Source organism: Phyllostomus discolor, chromosome 3 (genome assembly GCF_004126475.2).
Source record: "Phyllostomus discolor isolate MPI-MPIP mPhyDis1 chromosome 3, mPhyDis1.pri.v3, whole genome shotgun sequence".
Lineage (NCBI taxonomy): Eukaryota > Metazoa > Chordata > Mammalia > Chiroptera > Phyllostomidae > Phyllostomus > Phyllostomus discolor.
In genome coordinates, this window is record NC_040905.2 from 76,634,887 (window position 1) to 76,658,672 (window position 23,786).

The following is a 23,786-nucleotide window of genomic DNA, read 5'->3' on the forward strand; positions in this document are numbered from 1 at the left end:
CTGATACATCTGATAAGGGGGTTAATATCCAAAATTTATAAAGAACTTATAAAACTCAGTATCAAAGCAAACAAATCAATTAAAAAATGGGCAAAAGACCTGAATATACACTTCTCCAAAGAAGACATACAATGTCCAATAGACCTGTGAAAAGATACTCAACATCACTAATCATCAGAGAGATGCAAATAAAAACCACAATGAGAGAGCATCTCACACCTGTCAGAATGGCCATCATCAATAAATCAACAAACAACAAGTGCTGACAAGGATGTGGAGAAAAGGGAACCTTTTTCCATTGTTGGTAGGAATACAAATTGGTGCAGCCACTGTGGAAAGAAGTATGGAGATACCTCAACAAATTAAAAATGGATCTGCCTTCTGACCCAAAGACCTCACTTCTGGGAGTACATCCAAAGAAACTCAAAACACTGATTCAAAACATAAGCACCCCTATTTTCATTTCAGTGTTATTTACAATCATCAAGATATGGAAGCAACCCAAGTGACCATCAGTAGATGAGTAGATAAAACAATAATAGAACATTTACCCAATGGAATACCACTTAACCAAAAAAAAAAAAAAAAGAAGAAGAAAAATTGTACCCTTTACCACAGCATGGATGGACCTGGAGAACAAATTGCTAAATGAAATAAGCCAGCCAGGAAAAGACAAATACCATATGATTTCACTTATGTGTGGAATCTAATGAACAAACTACACTGACAAGAAAAATAGAGACAGACTCATAGATAGAGAGCAGATGACTGCTAAGGGGGGGTGGTTTGAGAGTGGAGGAAGATTCACTCTTTCTGAATGTTGGCGTGCTTGTGTTCTTTGCTGTTGGCCAGATGTTGCAATGTGCTCCTTCACAGGGCTAATCATAACTTGGGTCTTACTTCCCCCAGAGTGATGCAGGACAAAGGGAGAATACAACAAGACTATGTCTGAGATAGAAGCTACCATTTTTGGTACCTGAAGATGTGACTTAGCAACACAATGGCCATAAGATATGGTCACACAGACCATCTTTTGTACAGTACTAGAGGGCACTACACAAAGACTCCTAAATTGGCACCAAAAATCGTATAGCTCTCATTTATTGGATGCCTACTAAGTGCTTTACTCTGATTACCTCCTGTCTTTCTCTTCATGAAGGTTTCAGAGAATATTATGTCCATTTAGAAAACAGAGGCTCAAAGGAGATTAATCACTAGCCTAATGTTGGAGCCAGTACATTGGGGAACCGAGCATGCACTTTTCACTGTACTAAACTTGTTTTACCTTGGGAATCGGCCCTGTCCATTTTTAGACATTGTTTAATCTTCTAAATGAAAATGCCAGACTTTCTCCCCTCGAGGTTTCCTTGGTTCCTTTCCGCCTCTCCTAGGCACAGTCACCATGCCTGCAGCCACCCCCCACCCATTTCCTCAGAGTAGAACATTTGCATGTTAAAATAAGGCTGTCAGCAGTTTTTAATTTTTTTATTTTATTAAACACTAAAAAATCAAATATCACCTTTTTACAATGGGATAGAGACTCTGCAAAGAAATATAAAATGTGTATTTTACCTTCAAGGAATTCAAAATATTTAGAGAAATAAAACATAAGAAACAGTTGCAACCTATCATATATGTTCATTTTAATTAACCCAAAGTTCCACCCTTTCCTTTAAACTACTAATATATTTTTAAGAGACCTGAAGGTGACTTCTGTAGGTCAAAGCAGATTGTCCATATGTCTTTTGCCCAACAGACCAGGATGGGTACACTCTGGACAAATACAAGAAGACAAAATGGTATGCAAATTAAATGCTGAATAAGAAACAGTTTATCTCTCTCATGGTGTTCCCTCTCCCAGACCCACGGGGGCGTTTTTCCCCCTCCAGTCTCAATTCGAGCTCATGATCTTCTCCACACCAAACTTCAGTCAGTCACTTCTACCACGTCTCATTTTGTACAAGAAAGGAAATTTTATTATATGTAAGACTTAGTTTATTCCCTTATTGTCACAGTTACAGCTGGTGACACATTTCAGACAGTATTTATTGTCCTAACAAGTATATTCCCCCTTAAGTCCCTTGCTTCTATCTTCATAGATAACCATACATACACATCAAATTTGGAGTGATTTGTATTGAAACAAGTGCATATATTATATTAATAAGGAAAACATCAGCATTTCATTCTAGCTATTTTTAAACTAAAAGCCAAGTTTCATGTAAAAATACTGTTTATAGGCTGCTACTGTATTGATACCAATGGATAGTTTGGCATTATGTATATGCATGTATAAAGGCTCCTTCAATGCTTGAAAGAACAAATATATGAAGAAAATGGAGTACTTGCATCTGAATCCATCTTTATTAATAAGCATTCATAAATAAAATATCATTGGAGCTTTGACTAGGAGAAATACCAGGTTTGAAGTTTTGTTGCCTTTCAGAGTCTTTACAGAAACGTTCTCTGGCATTTGTGCTGTTCCCAACCTCTTAGGTTGATGCCTCACAGATGTTTTTAAAATAATTTTTTATTTTTTAGTTATTTGATGTATACTATTATATTAGTTTTGGGTGTGCAACCCAGTGAGTAAATATTTTTATAACTTACAAAGTGATAACCCTGATAGATCTAGTGCCCATCTGACAGTGTACAGAATTATTACAACTTTATTGACTGGAACAGGGAATGGAGTCGCAGCTGTTTCTAAGTGACTGCATTTCGTGTTTTGGTTTGCCAGCTACACATGCACCCAGATTTGAATGATCAGGAGAACGTGTTAACTTGTTGCATAGAGTAAATGTTATTCACTTTTCTTTATAAAAATCTTCAGAACTTAATGAGCAGAATGTGATAGTAGAAAATCACATAAAGTACTTTTAAACACACTAAATAAGCAGTTTAAAGCTCTGCACTCTTAAAAGCCTAAGCACTGACAGCAGGATGCGGTGTGTGTGGGCAGGGGCCACCTGGATGCTCTCTGGGCCATCGTTGCTGAAGCAAAGAGGAGGTTTGTCTCTGCCCAAATGTGGGTGTAAAATGGTAGTAAAAAAACCCTTTCTATTGTATTCTCTTTGGATAATTTGGTTATCATTTGGTATCAAATTGGAAAATTGTTAAAAAAATTCTCTAAAAAATCACTATATTCATCAGCTACGGTTAATGTCAAAACTTTTAATACACTTTAAATAAATTTGACACAAATAAATCCTTTGAAAAAAAACTGCCAAACAGAATAGAAAAAACAAATCACTACCAAAAAGAATGATTTCTCAGGTAATAGTGAGGAAGTTTCTTTTTTTTTCCAAAGAGTTTGCTATAAATTCTAAATATATGCCAGAATCTTAATGAAAAAAAAAGTAGTAATGGAAATGTATTTCCCCATTATGAAGGAACATATGAATCATTAAATCATGATAAATATGATCATTATAAGACTAAAGTTAATACAAAAAACATAATTAGAACTATCATTTTACTGTGGTTAAAAGTTAATTTATAGCAAATTTTAATGACCAGTTTTTGGGTTTCGCTTTTCATAGATGATGAAAACCTTTGCGTTAACTATATTTCTTGATGTTTCTGTAATGTTGAAATATAAGTGCTACATAATGAAAGAGGAACAAGTAAGTATTTTTTCTAGATTAAAAATTAGCTTCCCACACTTGACTTTTATTAAAGAGGCTAAAAATTATATATAATCTTTTCCTGTCTTGAATTTAACCGACATGACAGGCACAATACTATTATACTTAAAATATGTGGTTATCAGAATGCTGTGTTTGACTAAAAATAATAGAAAATATTACATTTAAAGAATTTTAAATCAGTGCAGAAAAGAATAAACTTTAAAAAATTTGAAGATGTTAGTATACAAAGTCTGTTAGGGAAAAGTGCAGCCATCGTTAATATAATGAGAATAGTTTGTGTGACATCAATGTAACCTGGCAGCCAAGAGAGTGGAGTGAAATGAGCATGTGTGAACAATGATGACTTCACTGTACTAGTCAATGGGGGTGGTAGACAGCACTGAGTGAGCATGTGTACTGTGTGGCCATTGCATTCAAAATGACTGAGCTAGCAGAGCAATGAATCTGCATCAGATTTTGTGTTAAGCTTGAAACATTCCTCTGCAGAAACTATTCAGATGATTCAGAAGGCTTTCAGGGATGATCAAAAGTGTGGTGCAAATAACAATGTGACAGAAACACTGCAAAGATGGTCAAGGTCTGCTGAAAGTGATCCACATTCTGAAAGGCCTGCAACAAGCTGAACACCTGAGAATATTGGATGCATACAGGCTACAATCAAAAAAGATTGGCAACTGACAGTGGGAGAACCAGAACCTGATCTGGGAATTCCAAAACTACTGTGTCCAAGGTTTTGATGCAGAATCTTGACACAAAATGTGTCCTGGCACAATTTGTTCTCTGCAGCTTCTGCTACCAGATCAGAAGGAGCATCATGCTGCAGTTGCTAAAGACACTGGGAGAACTGTGTGAAGTCCCTAGGGGTCTATTTTGAAGGGGACTGAAGTGTCATTGTCCTATGTACAATGTTTCTTGTCTCTTGTATATTCATCAATAAATGGGTCTATTTTGTGTAGTGCATTGCTGTATAGTTTCTGGACTGACCTTATATATCAAGAAAGAAAGGAAGTTAATATTTTGTATTTCCCTGAAGAAATTAAGTAACTTTCTAATGGTAATTGCTAGAATTCTTCCTTCCCCCTTCTCTCTTGTTCTTTCCCCCTCCTTCTCTCATACTCTCTGTGTTATATAAATGAGGTTAGAGAAATGAGAACTATTCAAGAATGTTGGGTAAGGAGATACATCCACAAACAAGAGCAAATCATTCCATAAATACCTACCACTTGATTTAACAGGTTGAGCTTGAAAACTCCAGCTGGAGAAGGGGAAAGGCTAGTCAAGAAGCTCTCTATGAGGAAATTTTGTTATAGAAATGCCTTTTAATTATTTAAGTTTCCCCATTTATTATGTTCATTAAATGGGTCTTTTGGAAGTAAAATTTACTAACATAGTAATGCACAGATCTTAGCTGTACTATTTTGATAAGTGAATTCACCATATCCATTTTCTTAATATCATCTTTATATGAACTTTTAATTTGATGAAACATAACTTATAACTATTCTTTTATAATTAATACTTTCTGTGTCTTAAGAAATCTTGTCTACTCCTAGTTCCAGATGATATTCTCCTATGTTTTTTCTAAAGGCTTTATAGTTTTTTTCATTTAAGTCTATTTTATACCATGAATCAATATTTTGTATGGTATACGGTAAGGATCAAGATTAATTTTTTTTTCATATGTACATCCAGTTGTTCCTACATCTTTTGATGAATGGATTTTGCTTTGGTACTTTTGTTGAAAATCAATTTACTGCTTAAGTCTGCATCTATTTCTATATTCTCCTTTGTCACTTATTTTATGAATAGCCGATTTGTTGATTGGGGATGGCTTTATAAAGAGTCTTGAATTTGGGCTGTGTAAGTCCTCCAGCTTTTTAAAAAAGATTGTTTTAAAATTTTTATATCTTTTGCATTTCTATTGGGTTGACAAAAAATCTGTTTAGTTTTTTTTGTAAAATAAAAGACACATTTCTCATTTTCACCAATAACTTTATTGATTTGGATAGTTTGAGTATGTCAACTATCTTCTGCATGGTTTAATGTAGATTGTTCTCAATATTTCACTGTGATTGATACCAACTTCAGTGGTCTACACAACCATCGAGCATGATCTAGTGAGAAATCTCCAGCATGAGACTTTACAAACCACTTTTGATACATTTAATCAGTCAGAGCATCTTCTCCATACACTGCACAAATCTTTATTTTTTTTTTTGCATTTCAGTTGTGTTTTTACCTTTCTTGAAATAATAAAGCTTAATATGCCAAAAGTGTTGCCTATTTTCTTCCATCTTCAATGTTAAAATGGCTACACAAAAATTCACCAATTTTGATGTTTCTTTAAATGTACTTTGATATGACAGCTGTCACAATATAATCTAAAAAAATAGTTTCAAATGAAGTTACAGACAACTGAGTGCTACTAGGGCCATCTTATGGTAAAAACCAAACAAACTTTTTGGCCAACTCAATATATCTATTTTGAATCAGCTGGTTAATTTCTATAAAATGTGTCTGCTGGGATATTGATTGAGAGGAATGGCATTGGATCTATTAAGCTATGAACATGAGATATTTCTTTATTTATTGGTTGTCTTTAATTTTTCTAATAATATGCAGAAGTATGCATGGGTGTTAAATTTATTTTTAAGTATTTTATGTTTATATGTTGTAAATGGAGTGGATTTTTTATTTCATTTTCTAATTGTCTATTGCTAACATGAAAATACATTGCCGTATATTGACCTTATATTCTTTGGCTTTCCCACATTTAGTCTTTAGTTATATGTTTTTGTAGATTTCTTAGGATTCTTTATGTACACAAATATGTCATATGAAAATAAAAGCAATTATCTCCAGTTATTTTTACATAGACATGATGTTGAAACTATATTACAAAGAAGTAACAAAAGAAACTGTGTAAAACACACTTTTAAAGTTACATTTATGGGGTAACATCGGTTAACATTATACAAATTTCAGGTGTAAACTTTATAATATGATATTTATATATTCCATTGTAAGTTCACTACCCACAGTCTAGTCGCCTTTCATCCCAGATGTTTGACACCCTTTACCATCTGGTGACCACCATACTGTTGTCTGTGTCTATGAGTTTATTTGTTGTGTTTGTTCATTTATTGCTTTTTGTTTTTCAACAGCATGCCACATATGAGTGAAATCATATGATTCTTGTCCTTTTTAATTTGGCTTATTTCACTTAGCATGATACTCTCAGGATCCACCCATGTTGTTGTCAATGGCAAAATTTTATCTTTTTTATTGCTGAGTATACTCCATTAATGGATAAAGTTTATCCATTATCTTATTAATGGACAACTTGGCCATTTCTAGTATTTGGTTCTATGAATAAATTTGTTGTGGATACTTTCATGCAAGTCTTTTTGTAGATATGTGTTTTCTTTTCTTTTGGCTAAATACCTAGTACTGAAATTGCTTAGTCATAGAATGGACATTTTTTTCATTCTAATTTTATTTTTCTTTTGGATTTATTTTTATTTTGGAAATTTGGATTCTAGTTTTAGTAACTGTAGTTTCTTAGAAGCTGCCAACCTTTTCAAAGGCATTGTATTATTTGCAAGAAAGGTTCAGGTAATTTATTACTTCCTTGCCAACATTTGGTTTTGTGAGTTTTTAATTTTAGCTATTCTACTTTGTAAGTATTGGTATTACCCAGTGTTTTAATTCACATTTTATTAATGAATAGATACTGAGTACTCTTTAATGTGTCTATTCGCTATTCATCTATTCTCCTTTGTGAAGTATTCTCAAATAATTTGCCCTTTTTGTTAAATTATTTTTTATTTATAAGTTATAAGAGTTCTTTGGTGTTCTAGATAGCAGTCCTTTGTGCATTCATTTTCCCCTGTGTTTGTGCTTATTTCTTAATGATATCATTTGTTGAGCAAAAATTTTTAACTTTGATAGTTTATCAATTTTTCTTTTATGATCATTTTGTTCTGTATCCTATTTCAGAAATCTTAGCTCTAAGATTCAAAGGTGCTCTTCTATATTTTCTTGAAAACCTTTATAGTTTTAGCTTTTATGTTTAGGTCTATGATCCACCTCAAAGTAATTTTACTTCTTTGTGTGTGGTGTGGGGTAAGGACTGAGGTTCTTTTTAAAAAATATTCATATACATTAATTCTGGGATCTTTTATTAAAAAAACACTTTCCCCATTGAATTACTTTGGCATCATTTTTAAACATCAGATGATCTTTGAAGTATAGGTTTACTAATGGGTTTTCTATTTCATGCTGTTGATGTACTCTAACTATATCAACCTGTCTTTATTACTCTAGTTTTATAGTAAACCTGTAGTATAGTATAAAAATCAGGTAGGCCCTGGATGGTGTGGCTCAGTGGTTGAGCACTGGCCTGTGAATCAAAGGGTCACTGGTTCGAATCCCAGTCAGGGCACATGCCTGGGTTGGGGACCAGGTCCCCAGTAGGGGGCATGCGAGAGGCAACCACACATTGATGTTTCTCTCCTTCTTTCTCCTTCCTTTCCCTTCTTTAACAAAATAAAATAAAATCTAAAAAAAAAAGAAATCAGGTAGTATAACTCTTTTTTAAAACTTTATTCTTCTTTTGAAATATTTCTATGAATATGTGGTTCTTTATATCTCGCTACAAAATTTAGATTCATCTCTTTTTCACAATGACTGTAAGTTGTCAGGGAACTACATTGACTCTGTAGAGAAGAAATTATGTCTTAAAAATATCAAACCTTCTATTTCATAAACATTACGTTTATTTATTAAGTTTTTTAAAAGTTTCCTCCAGGAATATTTTGTAGTTTAAGTATAGAGGATTTTAATGTCCTCTTTTAAACTTGTTCCCAAATATTTTGTCTTTGAACAATTGTAAGAAAAATAGTTTTCTAATCTTATTTCCAATTGTTAACTGCTGTTATATAATAATACAACTTTTTTTATATTAGCTTTGTATCTCTCTATCTAACTCAATTCACTTAGTAGCTTCTAGTAGTTTTTAAATTCTATAGGATTTTCCATGTGAACAATTATGCATCTTCATGTAGTGGCTGTTAATTTTCTAATTATGTGTTTTATTCCCTTTTCTTACCTATTTCTCTGACTAGAAATTTTAGTACAATGTTGAATGAAAGCTTTGAGAGTATTAATTGCCTTGTTTCACAACTTAGGAGGAAAGTATTAATATTTCACCATTAAATAGAATGTTAGCTGTAGTAGGTTTTTCTTAGATGTTCTTATTCAGAATAAGAATGCCCCTTCTTTTTGTGGTTTGTTGAGAGTATTTTATTTTTAATCATGAATCTGGGGAAACATTTTTATTCTTCTAATGAATTGTTTATAACATTTTCTTTATAATATTCATAGAATGAATCACTTGGATTTGTTTTTAAGAGTTATTCCAATCTGGGATTTCTGGAGCATACTTCACTTGATTATGATGTATTATCCTTTTTATATATGGCTAAATTGAATTGACTTAATATCTCTATTTTTTTCCCTAAGTTCATGGGAATTATTGATCTGTGGTTTTCTTTTTGAAATATCTATCACTTTTTAAGGTCAAGATTATGCCGCCTACACAAATAAGTTTGGAATGTATTCTCCTCTCTGTATTATGAAAATTTCTATAAGACTAGTATTCCTTCTTTAAATATTGGAGACAAAAATTCTGGTAGAACTATCCTGGCATAGAATTTTCTTAGGATAAGTTTTAAACTCTGAATTGAACTTTTTATAGATATAAAAAATATTCATAGTTTTTCTTCATCTTTTGTCAGTTTTTTAAAGAATTTTTCTACTTCATCTAAGTGTTCAATTTGTTGTATAAAATTGTTCATAACACTTTCTTATTATCCTTTATTTCTGTAGGATCTGTAGTTACAACTCCACTTTCATTACTGTTATTGGTGATTTGTGTGCTTTCTTTTTTTCTCTTGATCAGACTAGCTATGTGATTTTATTCTTATTTTATTTTTAAAGTGTATTTTATTGATTATGTTATTACAATTGTCCCATTCCCCTCCTTTATTCCCCCTCCTCCCTGTACTACCCGTCCCACCCACATTCCCCCCACTCCTTAGTTCATGTCCATGGATCATACACATAAGTTCTTTGGCTTCTACATTTCCTACACTATTCTTAACACCCCACCCCTTGTCTGTTTTGTACCTACCATTAATGCTTCTTATTTCCTGTACCTTTTCCCTCACTCTCCCCGCCTCTACCTCCCTACTCATAACCCTCTATATGATCTCCATTTCTGTGATTCTGTTTCTGTTCTAGTTGTTTGCTTAGTTTTTGTTTCTGTTTTTTTTTTTTTTTTTTAGTTTCAGTTGTTGATAGTTGTGAGTTTGTTGTCATTTTACTGTTAGCATTTTTTATCTTCTTTTTCTTAGATAAGTCCCTTTAACATTTCATATAATAAGGGCTTGGTGGTGATGAACTCCTTTAACTTGACCTGATCTGGGAAGCACTTTATCTGCCCCTCCATTCTAAATGAGAGCTTTGCTGGATAATTTTGGATGTAGGTCCTTGCCTTTCATGACTTCAAATACTTCTTTCTAGCCCCTTCTTGCCTGCAAGGTTTCTTTTGAGGAATCAGCTGATAGTCTTATGGAAACTTCTTTGTAGGTAACTGTCTCTTTTTTTCTTGATGCTTTAAGGATTCTCTCCTTATCTTTAATCTCAGGTAACTTAATTACAATGTGTCTTGGTGTGTTTCTTCTGGGATCCATCTTCTTTGGGACTCTCTGAGCTTCCTGGATTTGAATATCTAATTCCTTCAGCAGATTGGGGAAGTTTTCCGTCATTATTTGTTCAAATAAGTTTTCAACTTCTTGCTCCTCATCTTCTCCTTCTGGTACCCTTATGATATGAATGTTGGAATGTTTAAAGTTGTCCCAGAAGTTGCTCAGCTTCTCTTCAGTTTCTTGAATTCTTGTTTCTTCATTCTGTTCCAGTTGGATTTTTACTTCTTCCTTTTGTTCCAAATTGTTGATTTGAGTCCCAGTTTCCTTCCCTGCACTGTTGGTTCCCTGTGTATTTTCCTTTACTTCACTTTGATAGCCTTTATTTCTTCCTCATTTTGTGGCCAAACTCAATAATTTCTGTGAGCACCCTGATTATCAGTGTTTTGAACTCTGCATCTGATAGGTTGTCTATCTCCTTATTGCTTAGTTCTCTTCCTGGAGTTTTGATCTGTTCTTTCATTTGGGCCATATTTCCTTGGGTGTGCCTGTTATGGTGTAAGGAGTGGAGCTTTAGTTTCCACCAGGGTGGAACAACCCAGTTTGCTGGGTTGTGGTGCATTCTGGACAAATGTTTCTTCTTTAATGCCTTGGTTGTCAGGCTTCCATGCAGTTCAATTTTCTGGTGATTCTGGTTGTTTTTTGTTTTTAAGTTAGTTGTTATCCTTTGGTTATGCACAGAAGCAAAGCATTTATATCTATGTCTCCATCTTAGCCAGAACTCTCTCCTTTAGGTTTTTAAACTTTTTTGTTGTTTGCTAGTTTTCCATTTTATTGATGTTTTCCAATCTGTGATATTTTCTTCCTTCTGTTTATTTTGAGTTTGGCTTGCTCTTCCCTGTATAGATTCTGCAGGTAGAAGTTAGGGCATTGATTTTTAATGTTAATTCTTTTCCAATGTAAGTATTAAGTCCTATGAAAGTAAAATAACTTGATAAAGGATATTCACCTTGATAATGATAGAGTTATTTCTTAGACATAGTCTAATTGCTTTTAGCCCAGTGTTTTTCCACTGTATCATATTGTCCACTTTATATTTCCTGTGCTTATATCTACAACATTCTAATTTACTTAGATTTTTCAGTTTGTTTCTAAGGTTGTGAGAGATGAAAGCTTACTTTTACTACAAAGGACCAGAGCACCACAGCTTTCTAAAAACAATGGTAGCTGACAGATTAATGCTATAAATGATCAGGATTGTACCATTGGTACCACATTGGTGATATACTGATGTTGTTCCAGATTTTGATAATGTGTACCTGTTTTGGGTTTTTGCTTATCATTCTAGTAAAAGTTTTGTCAATTTTGTCAATATTTTCAAAGAACCATTTTCAGTTTTATTAATGTTCTCTATTGAGTATTTCTCTATTTCATTTATTTCTGCTCTAATTTTTATTAGTTTCTTCCTTCTTGCTTTGTGTTTAGTTACTCTTATTTTTCTAGTTTCTTAAGATGAAACATGAAGCTATTCATTGAGATCTTCCTTCTTTTTTAATACATGCATTTACAGATAGAAATATCACTCTGAGCACCAATTTAACTGCATCCAATAAACTTTGTTATGTTTTAAAAATATTTTCTCATGTCCCTTGTGATTTATTTTTTGACCAGTTGGTGATTAGTGTATTTAATTTCCAGATATTTGTCAATTTCCAAACTTCCTTCAGTTATTGATTTCTGATTTAATTCCTATGTGGTCTGGAAACATACATTCTATTGTTCCCATTATTTTAAATTTATTGATGTTTGTTTTATGGCTCAGCATTTTTATAGTATGGAGAATGTTCTGTGTTGTGTGTTTGGAAAGAATATGTATTCTTTAGTGGAGTGTTCTAGAAAGATTGGCAGTTCTAATTGGTTATAGAACTGTTCAAGTGTCCTATTTCCTTGTTGATCTTCTGCCAGGTTGTTTTACCCATTAAATCAAGTGGGGGATTAAAATCTCCAACTCTCATTGTTAAACTGCCTATTTTTTTTCTCTTCAGTTCTGTGAGTTTTGCTTCTTCCTGCTTTGTACCTTTGAGTATGGAACTGCCATCCCCTGAGTGAGTCAGGGCAGAGGCCATCAGGGCCCCCGCTGTGTTCAGCCTATAGCACCTGGAATAGAGCTTCTGCACTACAAGTGGCAGTTCAGTGGGGAATACAGACCCAGTTCTGTTGGCCTCACCTGCCTGGAATAGAGCTGCTTCAGTATGGAGCTTGCAGATGAGACACTCCAGAAGCCTGCATCTCCTGGGGTGAAATTGTAGCTTTATACTGGGAGCTGAAGATAAAGAGAGTTTCTGTCTTCTTGGCTGTACAGGCTTGGGGTAGAGCTGCCAAGGAGCCGGGGAATGGGTGCAGTGGACTGGGATGCAGCCCAAATGCCACAGACTCTCACTCTTTTTACTGAGATTTAGTAGATTTTTGACGTGGACCCCGGCTTGTGGGGTCCGAGACATTGTGGATGGGGGAGAGACATTCACATGGACTACCAAGTCCTGTGGAGGAAAAAGGCAAGCAGCTTCACTCTCAAGGGGAGCAAAAAGCCTGGCCTCCTCCATGACAGGCCTTGATTTCTATCTCTGGGCACTTTACAAAATGGTCCTCATTTCTAAGCACAGGTTGGCTTTAGATGGTTACCTTTTACAGAAAACAAAGGAGCCAAGGCCACTAATCACATCACAGAAGAAGGACATTTGCAAATGAAAAGGGAAAAGTAGTTGAACCGGTTACACTCCATACTGGAGAGTTTTAGTATGGATTTGAGGAAGTTACAGTAAGTATTTGCTGTCTCAATTCAGGGTGAGGGAGTTTTAGTAAAAAGCAAGACTCAAAGTGGCCTAGGTACATTGCAGGCCTGATTCCCCATGGGAGAACCTATCCATGGGCGTGGGTCCTGTGCATCTCCCAGTGGGAGCTGGGCCCTCGCCACGGAGAGCAGTCTCCTACAGGTTTTCTTGAATGAATATTTCTCCATATACTGTAGAACATTTAGAAAAAAACCCATAGAAATGAATAATTAATTGTTTTTTTTTTTTATAAGTAGCACCAGTTAAATTGCTGTTTTTCTTGGGAGAGAGCCTGCACAGCTCTATTCCTTAATTCCCAAAGCCCTGCTCCTCCTCTTCTACCTTTTTAAGATTCTGAAATAAAATAGTTTTTTGCTTCCTTCTCTTTCTTCTCCCACTTTTGGTTTATTTTGATTGTTTGTTTTTATAAGGAGATCATTTCAGTATTGATAACATGAAACAGAATTGTAGAAGGTATATTCAATCAATATTTTGGATCTATAGCTGCCATTTCTTAGCTATTTCATGAACACAGGTAGTTTCATTGATATTTGTGTTGAGTTTGAGACTAATAAAAATCATAGATAAAATAACACTGAAAAAAAGAAAAAAGAGAAAATAACACAGAATATGCTCTGGTTCATGTATAACATTGATATGCTGCTATCTGTGAGCTTCCTCAGGCAGTGGTATAGGGACAAAATTTGGAACCTTATTCAGGCAAACCATCACATCTTTGGTTTGCTTGTTTAATGCCTTGCTACATGGCATTAAATTTCAGGCCAAACCTGATATTGGCCTCTGATTCTTACCTGGATTTAAGACTGAAGCTAAAGTATTACCCCCCTGCCACCCAGTTCAGATACAGTTTTTATTGTAATTGTAATAACTTATCAATTATATTTTCCTTTAGTGGTCACAGGCCCTGTGGTCCTGGTATAATTCAAAGTAAGGCAGAAATTATTTGAATGACAGAATTGATTTAATTGGGCAGAGGGCTTTGCTCCTATCATGAGATCAGACTATTATGCATCAAAGAAAGAGGTATTCCTAAATATTTTATAAATCCCCAAATTAAAAAAATTTTCCAGGTCTCTCCTATCAATTCCAATCATTTTTAAATATCTTTTCCATATCCATATAATGTCAGCAGGCATGTCCATGGGGGGAGGAAACCTTATGAAGAGAAATAGTGTAATGGAGAGCACTTTCCTTTTTATTCTGACTGCTAGAAAACCATCTTGTCATTATGAGTTAGTTCTTGCTATTTTATAATATTCAGTTTCCACTGGAAAAAGTTAAGAGTCCTGGTTTTATTAGATGTCTTATTTGGTATTAAAAAATTATAAGAAAGAGGCATTATACACCTTTTCTATTTTATTTTGTGAATACTCTAATTGGGTCCAAACTCTGGAAGCATCCTTGTTTAACAGAGGAATTACAACTTAACCGGAAAGGAAAGCCATTATATATTTGTCCCACTATTCAAGGACATTTTGCTGGGTAGAAGATGCTCAAGAGCAGCAGATGACAGAGAGGGCAGAGTTTTAAGTTTTGGGGGGCCCTTTGGATTTAGTGTCTAATTCTGTTTTAGCATTAGAGCTCATTTGTTTATTATTGTAAGTTAACTCCTATAACATGGTGAAAATCACAATCTGAATCCATTGGCCTTGTGTGACAGGACAAAATTCTTACATCCTACTGTTCCTCTTTCTACAATCTCATTGAAATTCCTTATTTTTCAGGTAAAAGCCCAGAAAAACTAAGCGACTTGTCCAAAATCAATCAGGTCTCTTGCCTCCAAATGTGATCTTTTGAGCTTACAGCACTGCCTCCTAGGAAAGATAACTTCAGGATGTAAAGACAGATCTTTTTAAATTAATTCATTTTATTGTTATTCTATTAGAGTTGTCTTAATTTTCCCCCTTTGCTGTCCTCTGTCCATCCCACTCCCCACTCCCACAGCCATCCTTCCCCTTTTCCTTGCCTAAGTCTCCTAGACTCCCTTGTTAGTAGCAGTGAAAATGAGGGTGAGCATTCATGTTCTGTTTCCCTTGCCACAACATACCCTGTAGTTCCTCTTTTTTTTTTTTTTTTAATGGCAGTATCACATTCTAGTGAAGCCTCCAAAAGCCTGAGTAACTTTGTGGAGCAGAGTTCTGGGCTAACCAATTTTAGACATGTAGAATGAGAAAGATATATTTTGTTGTGTTAGTCCTCTGAGACTTCAGGGTTAATTTGTTACTACAACATAACATGCTTTGTCCTTATTAATATAATTTTCAAAACCCAGTAGGAGAAGAGATCACTTCAAGCCATTTTTGCATAAAAGACTCACTTTGAAAACAATGTGTTGAATAGTCTAATAATGAGGAGATAGCATCTATTCAGTCAGCTATGGACTAGGAGGAAGAAGCAAGCTTAAATGGAGGTGAAGGCTTGAGAGGATTCTCTTTCTTTCTTTTTTTTCCCTCTAGGTCAATAGTTTACTCCTATGCTTTGACAGAACTCATCCTTGTGTGTAGGTAAAAATGATTAACCTTTAGTTGTTGTGCAACACAAATTGCTAATAGGACTTATATTTAAACTTGAAGTTCTAACTTTTAAAACCATATTTTAAAATGTATTTCAGAATAGTCTGGTTAAAAATCACTCAGTAAGGAAGACAATGAGGATATTAAGTTTGCTGAATGACTTTACAGTGGACCCTAATGGTACTAAAGTATTTATCAGTAATCTGATTTCTTTGTATGCTGCACAGCTATTTTTCTGTTACATTAACTTCATTTTGTATTTTTTGGATCATTCCCATGCAGCTCAGAGAGCACTGAGTTGTGGCCTAATTGTCTTATTATGCAGTATTAAATAACCTATAAAAAAAAGAATAGAAGTGTGAATGAAAAGAAATGAGCCTTAGTCACTGTAGGTGGTAGCGGAGAGCAAAATAATGAAATCATCCCCAATGTATATGGAATATTAAGCAGAATGTAGCACTAGAATAAAGACTTTTCAGAATACTTCTTGGAAGGAAACACCCCAAAATGGACCAATGGGTACTTATTTAAATCTGAATTAAGTGAAGAAGTATATGTAACTCAAGGAGAGATTCTCTTTTACAAACAATACATCTTATCAATATTTTACACATAATTTAAAATGTCCATATCTTAACTTCATTCAGTAATATATCATAAACAATAAGTTATAATAATTACAGGCTTTTAAAAATTACCTAAGTCATTCCTTCTCAAAGTCATCTGTTTTCTACTATAATTAGAAAAAGGAGGTTGTGAGAAGAACAGATTTATCCAGTTATTTTTTTAATTTATTCATTATGCTATTACAGTTGTCCCATTTTCCCCCTTCACTCTTCTCCACCCTGCCCACCCCCTCCCACCCACATTCCCCACCTTTAGTTCATGTCCATGTGTCATAAGCTCTTTAGCTTCTACATTTCCCACATTATTCCTGCCCTCTCCCTGTTTATTTTCTACCTATTGTCCATGCTACTTATTCTCTATATCTTCCCCTCCTCTCCTTCTCCCACTTCCCTGTTGCTAACCCTCCATGTGATCTCCATTTCTGTGGTTCCGCTCCTGTTCTATTTGTTTGCTTAGTTTGCTTTTGTTTTAGGTATGGTTGTTACTAACTGTGAGTTTGATGTCTTTTTTTACTGTTCATATTTTTTATCTTCTTTTTCTTAGATAAGTCCCTTTAACATTTCATATAATAAGGGCTTGGTGATGATGAACTCCTTTAACTTGGCGTAATCTGAAAAGTACTTTATCTGCCCTTCCATTCTAAATGAAAGCTTTGCTGGATAGAGCAATCTTGAATGTAGGTCCTTGCCTTTCATGACTTGGAATACTTCTTTCCAGCCCCTTCTTGACTGCAAGATTTCTTTTGAGAAATCAGCTGACATTCTGATAGGAACTCCTTTGTAGGTAACTGTCCCCTTATCTCTTGCTGCTTCTAGAGTTCTCTCCTTCATTTTTATCTTGGGTAATGTAATTATGATGTGCCTTGGCCTGTTCCTCTTTGGATCCAACCTCTTTGGGACTCTCTGAGCTTCCTGGACTTCCTGAAAGTCTATTTCCCTTGCCATATTGGGGAAGTTCTCCTTTATTATTTGTTCAAATAACCTTTCCACTTGTTGTTTTTCCTCTTCCCCTTCTGGTACCCCTATAATTCGGATGTTGGAACGTTTAAAGATGTCCTGGAGGTCCCTAAGCCTCTCCTCATTTTTTTGAATTCTTGTTTCTTCATTCTTTTCTGTTTGGTTGTTCCTTTCCTCCTTCTGGTCCCTTCCATTGATTTGAAACCCAGTTTTCTTTCCATCACTATTGGTTCCCTGTGCATTTTCCTTCATTTCTCTTATTGTTTATAGTCTGCATTTGTTCCTCTAATTTATGACCAAAGTCCACCAATTCTGTGAGCATCCTGATCACCAGTGCTTTGAACTGTGCATCTGATAGGTTGGCTATTTCTCGATCGTTTAAAAAAACTGGCTCTGGGGCTTTTAACTCTGTTTGAGCCATCTTTTTAATTTAATTTTACTTTTTTCCTTTGGTCTGGTTGCAACTGTTACGTATGAGGGGTGGAGCCTTAGGTGTTCACCACTGTGGGGCACCTCAGTCGCTGGGTTGTGACGTTGTATGTAGGGGTGGGGTCTGAGAGGGAACAATGGCACCCACTCTGCTTTCTCTAGGACTTCAGTCCCCTTTGCCGCTTCCCACAAGCAAATTGGGCCCTTCTGGTGCTGGCTCTCGGGCCAGTGGGTTTGTGTACTTTCTTGGACTGTGTGGGTTTCTCCAAAGAGCCTCCTGTGAGGCTGAGAGAATCTCCAGGCCTCAACCCCCCCCAGGTGTTCTCACTTGGTGCCTTTAGGCTTTGTTTCCCGGTGCTGGGTCCCCGCGTTGCATGGTCTGTGTCGCTGCCCATTTTCGCTTAGTTTGTCTGCATGTAAATGTGAGGCTGTGGACAGCCAGCTGCCTTGAGTGCATCACTGGGTCTGCTCGTTGCCTCCCACGCCCAGGCTCTGCCACTGGTCCATCAGCTGCCCCTGCGCTTCTAGGGTCTGCCAACTGCCGTCTGCGTCCTGCGCGCCCACGTCTGCCTGCCACCACTTTTTCCTGCTGGTACCCCTGGACCCCTCTCCCTAGGCCTCTGACTCCGCCCCTCCTTACCGATCTGGATGTATGTTTGTCAGACTTCCATTTGACTCATTTCCCTCTGTTCTGGTTGTTTTTTGTTTGTAAATTCTTGTTGTCCTTAGTTTTGGTTGTGCGAGGAGGTACAGTGGAACCACCTATGCCTCCATCTTGGCCATATCCAGTTATTTTTTCAAAAGTAGAATTGTTCCTTAACTGGTACTAAATAGTAGTTTCCCACTATAACTGTTTTTTGACAGTTCCATTCAAGGGAAGATTTTAAGACCAAAGTTTATAAAAATTGCCATAGTTCTCATAAATGCTAGTTAGATGAATTTGTTTCCTTCTTTAATTGTATTTTCTGTTTATTTTGTTTTTTCTTTTACAAAGTAGACAGCTCTGAAAGAGTACACATATCCAAACTGAAACCAGACCATTCTTAATATATTTGCTAACTTGCTTAATCAAGATTGCCGTTTCTGTGACTTCAGCGATCAGCTCCAAATACATGAACTCTCATATATGAAGAGATCTTAAATTAAGACTATCCCTTTTCTTTCAGGGTTAGTTTCTAAGGTCATTTTACTACTTCTCTCAAATAGATCCTTCCTTCTTTCCCATCATCATGCTCCTTAGGCCTTCCAGACCTTCATAGGTCACCAGCACTGGGATAGTGGCTCCTTTATGGTCTTTCTACCTCCTTTTCTTGATTCCAGTGCATCTTCCACATGGCCAGACAGCGCTCCTAAAATACTCCTTTCATCCTGGTTTTCACCTACTTAACACCCAAGTAAAGTAAAACAGTAACAGCTGCAGACTGAGTTTCCCTCTCATCTTGTTATCACATCTTTTTTTTTTTTATCACATCTTAACCAAAAGTTCCTCAGCTCCAGCCAAGCCAATCTATGAACTAGTCAAGAAAAGAGTTACTTTCCTTCATTGAGAAAGATATTCCTTATGCTCAGTACACTAAACCCTTTCTGTCATGATTATGTACTAAAACTCTAAAGCAGAAGGAATCATCTTGTCTCCAGGCTTTGAAAAATAGTCAAGTATAGTCACTACAGTTAAATCAATGATCAGATTAGAACCTAAGACACAAATTATTACAAATCAGATCTTTCTTTGCATTCTCTCCTTGAGCTGCTCTCTCTTCACATCAGAATTTCTACCAGGTATTTCTGCACTGATCAGTTCTTGGATTCCAAGCCTCTTGTAAGAGACAAGATGAAATTAATAGATTGTTATCTATTAATAAATAGATAACAATAGATTGTCACCTGAAAGTGACCTGTAGCTTTCACATTTTAGGAGTTATTTTTGTGCCTTTATGTTAAAAAGTGGATGTAAATTTGCCTTGTAAGTGTTCTGTTTAGGCCAATTTTTTTTTATCATTTTCCAGCAATTTTAATTACCTAGGATAAGACTATGATATAAACAAGTTTTAGGGCTCTATCTTCTAAGGAAGCATTTTTATTAAAAAGTCTGCTATTGAAGCTATTAGGGACTAATGTAGCACTTCATTCTCTTTTTTTGTAAAAATTGAGGTGTAATTGACATATAACATTAGCGTAAGGTGTCATAATAATTCATTATTGGTTCTTTTAAATTCTAACAGAGAACTCAGTTATTATATTAAAAAGAACATTAAGTTTGATCTAATGAAGTTACTTCAGCTGGATTCTAGTCTCTGGCTATGGTTTTCAAATGTGACTCATTTTTTTTAATCAATAACTTCCCACTAATCTCTTTAGTATGACTTTACTATACCAAAAAAAGGGAAATAGTTTGAATGTTAAATGACATGTGAAAAAATGAAAATCAGGTCTAAGAAAGGAAAATAAACTTTATTTGGTAGTTGGGTTGGGCTGTCAAAGAAGGTAATTGACAACACAGGGCTCTGTCATAAATGACAATTATGGATGTTCAGTCTATTTGATTCAGTTTAGAACACTTTGGAAAAACTTGGGTTGGTGGATCTCAGTGTCCCTAAAACCAGTATGTATGGACTTCCTAGGACAGAGCATCTCCAAGTGTGGTCTTAGGACCATGTGAATCTGAATCATCCAAGGTTCTGTGTAAAAGAATTCCTAATTCCTAATTCCTGAGCTTCATTCCAGATTTTTTAAAAATGAAGTGATTGAGATGGTATCCACAGATACAGAAAAAGAAGTTGATAAAATCCAACACCGATTCATACTAAAGCTCTCAGTAAACTAGAAATAGAAATTCCATCAGTCTGACAAACAATATCTACAAAAATCTATAGCAAATCAACTTCATACTTAATGGTGAGAAACTGAAAGCTTCCCCACTGAGATCAAGAACAAGGAATCATTGTCTCCTGTCACTATTGTTTTCAACATCATACTATAAGTCCTAACTAATGTAATAAGAAAAGGAAATAAAACCCTGTTCACAGATGACACAATTATCTATGTAGAAAATTCAAAAGAGTTGACAAAAAAGCTCCTGAAACTAATAAGGAATTACAACAAAGTTTCAGGATACAAGGTTAATATATAAAAGTAAACTGCTCTCCTGTATACCAACAGTGAACAAGTGGAATTTGAAATTAAAAATAAAATACCATGTATATTAGCACCCATCAAAATACCTTGATACAAATATAACAAAATATGTACAACTACTATAAGAAAACTACAGAACTCTAATGTAAGAAATCAAAGCATACGTGTTAATATAGTCCATGTATTACATGGGAAAAAAGGCTCAATATTGTCAAGAGGTCAGCTTTTCCCATCTACAGACTCAATGGAATCCCAATCAAAATCCAAGCTAGTTATTTTGTGGATATTGAAAAACTATTATAAAGTTTATATCAGATGACAAAAGATCCAGAATAGCCAGCACAATAATAAAGAACAGTGGACTAACCTACCCTGCTTCAAGACTTACTGTAAAGCTGTAGTAATCAAGACAGTATGATATTGGTGAAAGAATAGACAAATAGATCAGTAGAACAGAATCAAGAGCCCAGAAATAGACCTGCATATAGTCTTCTGATTTTTGACAAAACATCAAAGGTAATATAATTAATAAGAGTGAGCCTTTTTAACAAATGGTACCAGAACAACTGGACATCCTTATGCAAAAAAAATTGAATCTAAGCACATCCCTTACACCTTTAACAAAAGTTAATTCAAAATAGATAACAGACCTAAATAAAAAATGCAAAAGTACACAATTCCTAGAAGATAACATAGGAGAAAATCTAGATGACCTTGAATTTGGCTATGACTTTTAGATATAACACCAAAGGCACAATCTATAAAGAAAGAATCGATAAGCTGGAATTTAATGAAATTAAAATTTCTGCTTTGGAAAATTTCTTCCCTACAGTGTTAAGAGAATGAAAAGATTAGCCATAGACTGGGAAAAAATATATGTAAAAGACATATATGATAAATGGCTATTATCCAAAATTTACAAAGGACTCTTAAAACACAGCAATAAGCAAACAACTAACATGATTAAAAAATGAGCCCAAAACCATAATAGACACCTCTCCAAAGATTTTACAAATGACAAGCATGTGACAAGATGCTTCATATTGTACATCACCAGAGAAATGTAAATTAAAACAACAGTAAGATACCACTACAAACCTGTTAAAATAGCCCAAATCCAGAACACTGATGGTACCAACACCTGGAGAGGATGTGACACAAGGAACTCTCGTTCATTGCCGGTTGGAATGCAAAATAGTTCATTTACTTTGGAATACTGTTAACCTTACAAATCAAACCTATGAAATAATTTTGAGTACCTCCAGGTTCTGGATATAATACATTGGAAATGTATATTTAAAACTTATAATTAAAATAGCATTGTTATGGGAGGGAGGTGGGGGGGATGGGGGGTGGGCTGGGATGGGAGTAAAAGACAGAAAACTGTACTTGAAAAACAATGAAAATAAAAATAAATAAAATAAAATAGCATCATTAATTGATTCATTGGCCACCTCCCTCAACATCCCTGACATAAAAGTACTTGAAAAAATATTTTAAAACATTTATTTAAAGTACCTAGAGGCTACATCACTGTGACAGTAAGCAAAAGAAAAGTATCATTCATAAAACAAGAAAAAGGAATCATGAAACACACATAGACAGATGTTTTCCAGAACAGGGAAAACAAAGAAGAATCAATCAGAAATTCTGAAATTGAAAACAATGGTTATTTTTTAATTAATAGATGGACATACTAAAGAGACAATTAATAAATTAGAAGACCTAGAACAAAACACTAAGAGTTTAAAAAAGTGAAGTTAGACCTGGATCAGGAAATAGATTGAGAAATTTCAACATATGCCTTATATGTGTCTTAAATATATGACATATATATTACATATATTTTATATATGTGTATATATACATATGACGATGAAAAAGAGGCTAGATTTGAAGAAATGAGCACATATCTTTGGAATTAAAGAAAGACATAGACCCTCAGACAGGTAATGATTGAAGGGGTGAATACAAGAAATAAAAATCCTGTATACAGTATAGTGACACCACCACCCTACATGACACTTTTGTGCCATATGTATATATCAGTGCCCTCTGACAGATGCTGTCCTTTAATTTTTTGACTTGAGCAAGTGCCCATTGGCCTAGTGTGTAGTCCCCCATGTGTTTCCTTAGCTACCTATATTCCTTCGTGCAGGGCAAGAATTACAGAATGAGAGAATCTAATTAGTATGTGTTTTACAGATTTTTTACGAAGTATTAATGATTGCACTGAGTATTTCTCCCTAATGTTAATACTAGAAGGCAATAGAATAAAATCATGAATGCAGAGGGAAAAGGAGTCATAACCTGGGGGTCTATACAAAACAATATTTTCAAGAGTCAGTATAAATAAAGTTTTGGACAAAATCTAACAGAATTTACTTCTTACAGATTCCTTCTGAGGGAACTATAAAAGGATGGACTCCAGCAAGAGGAAAAGTGAATCAAAGGAATGAAGTGGGATGTAAACAATAGTGGTAAGTAAAAAAATAGTAAAATATGTGCATTTAATTCAAATATAAAACATGGTGATTTTATTTAAAAAGTTGTTAAAGTTAGGTCAGCTGAATTCACTTTGATGGGACTCTCTACTTAGGGTGTCAGGTATTTACAATCTAGAAACTCACTCTTTTCAGCTCTTAACTCTTTCACTAGCTGACCATCATACATTATTAACAAAATATAAACAGTTGGAATTCCAATAATGTAAGAAAAAACAGAAAGTAACTTTTTATTTGTCTTTGTAATCCCTGGGAATTCTCACCTTGTACTTAGAAAAATGTCTGCCATGTAAAAGATGCTCAAGTTTTTTTATCTCTCAAAACAATTTCTCAAGCTAATAAATATGTTCTTAATTAGATTTTAGGAATAATTTCTGATAAGAGATGGCATTTTGGTGGGATTATATGTCAGT

The 23,786-nt window shown here is 34.9% G+C and overlaps 1 long non-coding RNA gene across 1 annotated transcript in view; it reads left to right on the top strand.

Moving 5' to 3' along the window:
• The window catches only part of LOC118499513, a 112,968-nt gene extending 89,612 nt beyond the window's left edge, over positions 1 to 23,356 (top strand). Inside the window, exon 3 of the long non-coding RNA XR_004902011.1 lies at positions 23,264 to 23,356. This is a non-coding gene — a long non-coding RNA (uncharacterized LOC118499513). The remainder of the gene's footprint in view (positions 1 to 23,263) is intronic.
• Positions 23,357 to 23,786: the final 430 nt, after the last annotated feature.